The sequence below is a fragment of the Polistes canadensis genome, unplaced genomic scaffold (assembly GCF_001313835.1).
Source record: "Polistes canadensis isolate GaletaPanama2010 unplaced genomic scaffold, ASM131383v1 scaffold_429, whole genome shotgun sequence".
Taxonomy (NCBI): Eukaryota; Metazoa; Arthropoda; class Insecta; order Hymenoptera; family Vespidae; genus Polistes; species Polistes canadensis.
In genome coordinates this window covers 59,917-68,534 of record NW_014569976.1, presented here as the reverse complement: position 1 = coordinate 68,534, position 8,618 = coordinate 59,917, and positions in this window count along the sequence as shown.

The window sequence follows — 8,618 nt, the reverse complement described above, 5'->3', positions numbered from 1 at the left end:
ACAATTTGTAATAATATATTTGACATTTATTTGCATATAATTTTATAATATATTTTAGTTTTTTTTATTTTTATAAATTTTAATTTTTGTTTACAAAAATTTACAAATATTAATATTAAATATTCTCGATATAATAAATTATTAATAATTGTAGATTTATTTTATACATACATATTTGTAATTATATTTGTTTAAACATTTGGAAAAAAAAAGAACTGATTTATTGTTAGCTCTAGTAAATGAAGATGAAAAAATGAAGGTTTTGTGTTGTAACAGAAGATTGAAAGTTTACTTTCGATTAAAATAGATTTTTGATCCCGGTACAAAGAATTATCGTCTTCTTACAAATAAAAGAAACAAATAATATATTTCTAACTGATAGTGAAATAAGCGGTCAAATAATCTTCTTCGCTTAATCAGTCAATATTCTTTTTATTTTATTACCGTTTCAAAATATCGAGATAAGATAATACTTTATGTTTGGTTGTAGTATGACAAGAAAATTGATGGTGAAACGATAGAAATTGGCAATTGAGTCTTACTCATATATTATATAGGATATTATATAATATCCTATATAATAAATGTCCTCTTTAATGAATATAAATTTTAATATAATGTAATTTAAAATAAAGCTTTAATGCGTATACTCATTAAACACAGAGTAGCTTTTATAATATTTAATTAAGTTGTAATCAAATAATTATAACATTTTTAAATAAAATTTATTACTTAATTTTATATATTTACTTAATTTAAACATATGGTTTTGCGTATGAAAAAATAATAAATGACTTATAAATATTATAATTAATTAGACATTTAATCTGTTATTGTTGAATGATATCGAGTAAAACAAAGAACAATGCATAATGGCACTCGCAATATTTTCATTCTTTCCTAATATTATTTTTGTAAAAAATATAAACATCTTTGGGTAGGATTACTTTTTGAAGATGTATTTGATATATAAGTTAGAAAATTTGTCCCGATTAGACGTGTAGTTTTAAGTTTAGTTAGTCGAGTTTATTCTATTTTGTTAATACTATATACACTATTTTCATAATCATGATTCATATTTTTTTTCGTTTTATTTCGTCCTGATCTTCTTACAAAATTTTAGGTATCTTGAAATTTACGAATATATCAATATTATAGTTTTTACAAAAGCTAACTACTTTTTTCGCATGACAAATATACTTCTTATAATATAAAATATACAATAGTAGAATCTTCAGTATCCGAATATAATTTGTAGACATGATGACTGTTCAGATGAAGGAATTTTCTTATAGTAAAATTCTAACAATTTTTTCCTCATTTTTATCATTTTTTAGTTTATAGAGTTTTTCTTTTTTCATTTCAACACTAGTTGAAAGTATTCCCCGCTTCCTTTTCAATGCCATATTACACGTGAGTTATAAATGCGTGCGATATTAATGTTATATTGAAATAATAAGAAAGATATAATATCGTACAAAGAATGTACTATGTCTTGATTATTTGTTTTGATAGTAGATGATATGTATTTATATATATAAGTAGGAAAGTGTACACATAATGATACTACTACACATAATGTTTCTAAAGAAAAGTATAATAATAGAACGTTCAAATACAAAATCATAGGATACCGGAGAATATTCGTCTACCATAGCTAATTGATTAATTATTTATTATAATGTTTTTGTATATAACATATATATTTGTCAATTTTTAAGTTAAGATTTTATGGTAAAATTAATTAATTAAGTTAATAATATTTTTTAATTAAATTATAATTATTAACCTTCCTAGTGTAAATTTATTTTTATTAAATTACAATTTTTATTAACATTAAAATATGTAAATAAATAACATATATGACGACATTAGATGTTTATTATTAGTCTTTTGATATTGTAAGAATTAATATATAATTTATATATATTATATGATGTACAGGGTGTCAGATGTTTTTCCATACAAACGTTGCGAGTGTTTTCTACGCTCAAAAATAAGAATAAAAGGTTATTAAACGTAGTTTATTTAAAGCATAGTTTATTTAAAGATTCATTCTAAAGTTCTAATATTAATAGTAAAACTGTTTAAGGCCTTACATACGTCTAGCAGCGCCAAAAATGCGTTAAAAGAAAACAATTTTTTTAGTAGGGATAACAATAGAAATTAATATAAATAAGTGGTGCACATTGTTTATTGGTATTTAAACTTTAAAACAAATTTTATTTCTCTTTATTTTTACAAAAATTACTATATAAAAAATCACTTTGCAACATTTTAAAAAATTCTTATAAAATAAAGTTGTTGTTATAGTTGTCGAGCCGAAATTTTGAATATCGGAAAATTTAGCAATTTATGATAGTTTAAAAAAAAATGCGTTTTACGTCACAAATTGTACACTTTAATTATTTTTATAAAATTTTTAGATAAAAATATAAAAAATCCGACTCGACAGACTATAGAGAAAACAATTTTGAATATTTAAATAAAAATTTGCATAAGAAAATATAAAAAACTGTATGAGTTATCATGCAGACCGTGGCGGAAAAAGTAGTTTTGAGAAAAAGGCGTTTAAAGTTTTAAGTGTCTCAAACAATGGACGGCTATCTGCGCGCACCAAACTGTCGTCGGGCAGTCACATTTTGTACCATAACTATGGATCTATGAGGAATTTTTACAATCGACTTTCACATAAATAAGCCTAAAACTATAGAGAACAATAATCTGATTAAAAAAAATCGATTTTTTTTAAATTCTGAACGTATGTAAGGCCTTAAATGTGTTTATAATTAGGAAACAAGATCATATTGGACATATGTTTATATGAACTTTTTCTCTTATTGTAGTGTATTGAATCTATTTCCAAAGGATCCCCACATTTTCAGAAAAACATCATTTTTTATTTAAATAATATTAAATATTATACGAATAACAACATTTTTTATTTAACTAATATTAAATATTATACGAATAACAACATTTTTTATTTAACTAATATTAAATATTATACGAATAACAACATTTTTTATTTAACTAATATTAAATATTATACGAAGTGTCGATGCTAGATAAAAAAAAAAACATTTAAAATTTATATAAGACTAATCCTATATAAATATATAAATTTATTATCAATTTAATAATATTTATTATCTTAAGTTTTAAAAAATAATACTTCAGCAAATAGTTCTTCAATATCTTGATGATATAAATCTAATTGTAAGAGACTTAAAGTTAATCTTACAATAAGATTACATTTTTCAATAAGTAATTTGTACAATAAAGTATATTAAAAGATAAAATTATTTCTATTACAGATTATATATTATATTGGCACTTTAATTATTTGCGGTCGAATTTCGGGATATATATATATAAATAATAAGTAATATATGCACACAGCTTAAAAATATTTATTTTAATAAGATTTATTCTTTCTTTAATTAATAATTGATTGATAACGTACTACCTATTTAATCATTTGAGTATGAAAGAAATTTCCCACTGCTGTCATAACTAATGTAAATATAACGTTCCAACGAGTAGCGGGGCATGAGCGTATGAAAAATAGGGTGACAAGAAAATTAAAACCTAATATTGTGTTCTTTCTTCTTTATTTTTTGTCTTCTATTCACCTTTTACCTATTTATCTATTATTATTTGTAACCTTAATTAATAATACTTCAATTTTTAACTTACTTAACTTAACTTTTTATTTATTGTCATTATAACCTCAAATAATAATACATTATCGCATGTCGTCTTTATTCGAATACGGCACTGGTTTCTGAAACAAGTGATAAAGGAGACACTTAGAATCAAATAAATATATTATCCATTACACTAATTAAAGGGTAGCCATTTAGAAGGCCGAAAATATTGTTTTTATTTTACTTTTTTTTTTAAATAAAGATTGTCTGATTTTATTTAAACTTTTTATAGTTTTCATTTTACAACTTGACTATTTCAAAAAAAAATTTTATTTAATTCAAAAAAATGTATAGTTCGAAAGTTCACATCCGTTGTAATTGTCCGAAATAGGTGAATCAAACATTTTTTCTAAGTATACATTTATACGGTACTGATGAATTAGGAAATCAAAATATATAAAGAATTCGTAAATGGGCAATTTAAAGGGGCCAATTTTGAATTTTTTAATGATATTTTGGCTACATTTTGAAAGAAAAATATATGTTCTTATTCAAATTTCATAAAAATCCCATTTTACCAAATAACTGACAGTATAAAAAAGATGTGTACCAAATTTCATCAAAATCGGTTGAATAGTTTTCGAAAATTCATTCCAGCAGTATTACTAAACGTAGTTTCGCGAAAAACGCATTCAAAGTTTTAATAAAAAGACATAATATAGGCATACACGATATTCAAAAATGATAATTCTATTTCAAAGGGAGGTGTGTGTGCGTAACGATTAAATAAAATAAAATAATTAAAAAAAAAACAGTGTGCGTACAGGTAGCACACAAATCTGAAGCCTAACTTACGTACCTAATTCTTGCAGTTTCAGTTTCTCTTTTTGCTAATAGACAACATTTATTTTTCTATATTTTATTTGAACTATTTTTATTAATTCATTAGTACGAGATAGTCGTTTAGTGGCGCGTTTGCTATCCCGATAGTCTGCAACAGGGACGAACTACAAAACCATAAAACCCCACCACAACGTAGGGGGGCTCAAAATTTTTGCTTTCATTATTTTTTAATTTTACTAAAATTATCATTCATTTAAATAAGACTAAAAGTACATCGACAGAAAAAAACATAATTTTTCGTGTTTAATTAATTTTTAGAATTCTCCCCTTAAAAGCATAAAAAAATTAACATTTTTTTATTATTATTATTCTTTTCTCTAACGAGGGTTCAATATAATAAGATAAATCTCGATAATTTTGAAACTACACAGTTGTAGAAGTCGTTTAATAACAAAACAATATACGGGACAATTATTAGGAAATTATAACTTTTATCACGAAATTTGAAAAATCACGTCTATGAATTCTCAATTCCATTCCATTTTAATTGAAATAAATACACATTACATACACATTACTTACAATTTTTTATTTTCATACTTGAAACGGGGGGAATCTCGTTTTTTGTAGTTTCGAACAACACGGAACCAATTAATCGTGTTCTTCGAAGATTATCTATATTTTTATATTCCAAAATTCGTTTCAACAGTTTATACGAGCTGTCGGCAGTGCAACGAGTAACAAATAAACATACATACATACATAAATTAATCTTTTGACGTACCTTAAACAATACATATATTTAGGTAATATATATATATGTTACTTATTTATATGTTATTTACGTTATGAATAATTTTGATTTTTTCAAACAATAAAAACGTTTGCAAATAGAAGAAACTACTGAACACGTTCTACAATACACATGAATTTTATTTTCCATTATAGTCTCCACAAAATTATGTTAAAATAACTTCAAAAAGATGAAAAGATAAATATTTTACAATTTAATTCAAGAGAAAGAAATTATATAAAAAAATACAATAATGACGAATTATACAAAAAATGTACAATAACAAAAATAAGAAATATAGAAATAAAATTGAAAGTCTAAGCGGGACTCAATCTTACTTGACATAACAGTTAATATTACCTAATTTAAATCCTTCTGACTGTGTCAGAATTTTTGTTAGATACAAAAAAAAGCATATATGTATATTTTTCTGTCTTTTTCATAATCCATTTTCTCTTGTGTGTATTTTAATATTGTTGTTTACAATATTATCAACGGTAGATGTTGTAACGAATAAAAAAAGGCAATTTTATACAAAAATACTTTCTCATTGTCTTGTTATATATATAGAATGAAATTAACGAGAAATATTAAAATTATTAATTGACAAAAAATTCGAACTGACATATTTTCTTTCTTTTTTTTTTCTTTTTAATATATTCATTTTATACTTTACAATTTGTTCGTAAATTTCTTGTTTTGTTCATTTATAAATAATTTGTGAGTGGTAATTTATTATCTTCGGGGTTATCGTTTTCTTTTACAATTTTGATGTATATGTCCCCTGGATGTTTCCTTCTTAGTTAGTATTTTTCTAATATGAGTAATGTACGCCTCTATGGCTAGTTAGTTGGGGTGTACTATGGCTCTCTTTTTATATTTTATTGTGAAATTTTTTATTTCGTCCATTACTATCATTAGTCCTAAGTTCTTTCGTTTATCTTCGTTCCGTATGAACCATGATGCGTCAACTATGGTTTTTAATATTTTTGATTGAATTGATTCTAGCTTTGTTATATGACTCATTGTTCCCTTAGAGGTATTTCATGTGAGTCCATATAGATTTTATAATAGTTTTATAAACCTTTAATTTGTTTTCTATACTGATCTTAGATTTCCAGCTAGTTAGCCAGTACATCTGCCTTCTCTTAATTAGTATGTTTTCTATAATTGCTTTAATATGATACTTCCATGTGAGTCTTGAGTCTAAGTGTAATCCTAAGTATTTTATCTGTTTTATTTGTGAAATAACTATGTTATTCTAATTAACTATGTTAGTTTAATATCCGGTGAGTCTTTTTTACACAGTGTAAAAGTGATGTGGTTGGATTTGCTTTTATCCTTTTTTCTGCAAGCTATTTTTCTATTTTTGTTACGTGCTCTTTTAACAAGGTCATTGCTACTGCTGGGTCAGAATGAGTAGCTAGTAAGCTGTTTCATTTGGAACAGAGTATGTATCATTTCCTAAGTCAGTTACTTCAGTTTTTTATTGTATATTTTTCTGTGGATACACTCTGCTTCGAAGAGGTGGAAAAAGTTGTCATTGGAGTTGTTTTCTTATTAACTAACAAAAAAAAGTCAAAGTCGCAATAGGTCTTCCTATTTTAACGGCTCTGCTGTTTGGTCAGAGAAATGTAAATTAAAAATAACGTATTCGTAGCGGCATTCGCGATCGAAAATAAACAAACAAATATGTCCGATCAGTTTAGCTACTCGTACACGATTGCAAAATGATATAAAAAGGAAACGTTGCCACTACAAGACAATCCTTTTTTTACAAGAATTCACATTTTACAACATAGATCGAAGATACAAAGGTATTTTTTGAAATTACAAAACAAAGAAACTGTGGAATTCCTGAGGCTCGAGATTAATACTTTGATGTTATATTTAAAAGTTTGTCCAGTGCAACTTCAAAGTTAAACTCTAAACAGATGATTTCTTCTTCAAGTTTAGATTCAACTATGGAATTTCCTATAATATTTCTTATAGCTTTCACGCAAGATAATAACTTTGCTTTTTCTAGTTCGGAAAAATTTAATTTTTTACTTTCAAATGATGATACCGAATTATCATCTTCACTGTTATCGACTATGTCTGGCTTCATAAGAGAATAATGCACCTAATAAATAAAATTTAAGATTATAGCGTTCTGATTTTAGTATTTTTATCATTTTTATGTAATTCTTTCAACAAAGGTACACTTGTTTTAATGTTCTTGCGCAGTGATGACTTCGAGGAGGTGGGGTAAAATTTTCATCTAATAAAACATCAGATCGAAATTATTTAATATTCAAAGTACGTTAATCGTTATGTAATGTTTAAACCAATGCATGTGTGTTTAAAAAATCTAAGATATAAGTAGAGTGAATTATAGTATTGAAATAATTATTAATTAATCGATAGAAGTGTCTATTGTTGTCTAAAACATCGGAGAATATAATCTATGTACCGTCCTCCTCGAAATTCTTCTTTAGATTGGCACGTTGTCCTCTATGAAAGTTCTTTTATTAAATATTGATTATACGGGACTTTCCGTACATTGCACATGCGTGTAATGGGTATAATATTCGTAATAAATAGAATTTCCTTAATTGGAAAGTCATTATATAATATATTAATTATATATAATATTCTTGAATATTATAATAAATTTTATAATATAGTAAAATTATTTTATTATAGCTTTTTCTATGTAAAAACTAATTAGACATTACTTATTTTTTGTGTTCATTTGTGGTACATAGTCAATAATAAAAAATTATGATATTATTACATTTTTCACATCGAAACTGTTAATCATAAAAACTCAGCATACTCGTTTCTAAAGTATCTTGATTTAAACGTGATGTTAAAAGATAATTATAGTTCAGTCACTATATAAAAAATCCATCAATTCGAGAGTAAACCCTAATAAGGGGACCGTCAGATCGACCCCTCTCGAATTTTTTTCAAACTTTGCATATTTGTAGTAGTCCATGAGAATAGTCGTTGTACTTTTTTTAAAAAATTAGATATTTAACCGTTTTCGAAAAAACGGGGGGTAGAAATTTCGCAAAAATAGTCTCGTGTCTCTGATGTCGCCGGATCAGAGATGAGGAAGGAGGGTCGATCTGAAAAGCAAATTTTTCTTCAAATTCTTCAGATGCATTACTATATATATATATAATCAGGTTTTTATTGCACAACTTACAAAGTTTTTTACAATGTCTTATCATTATATCACATATAATTATCTCACATTTTTGGCTTGCTCTTAACACACCCCTCGTCTACCTCTAATTATCACCACTCTTAAAATTATACTATCCAAAAATTATAACTATCCAGAT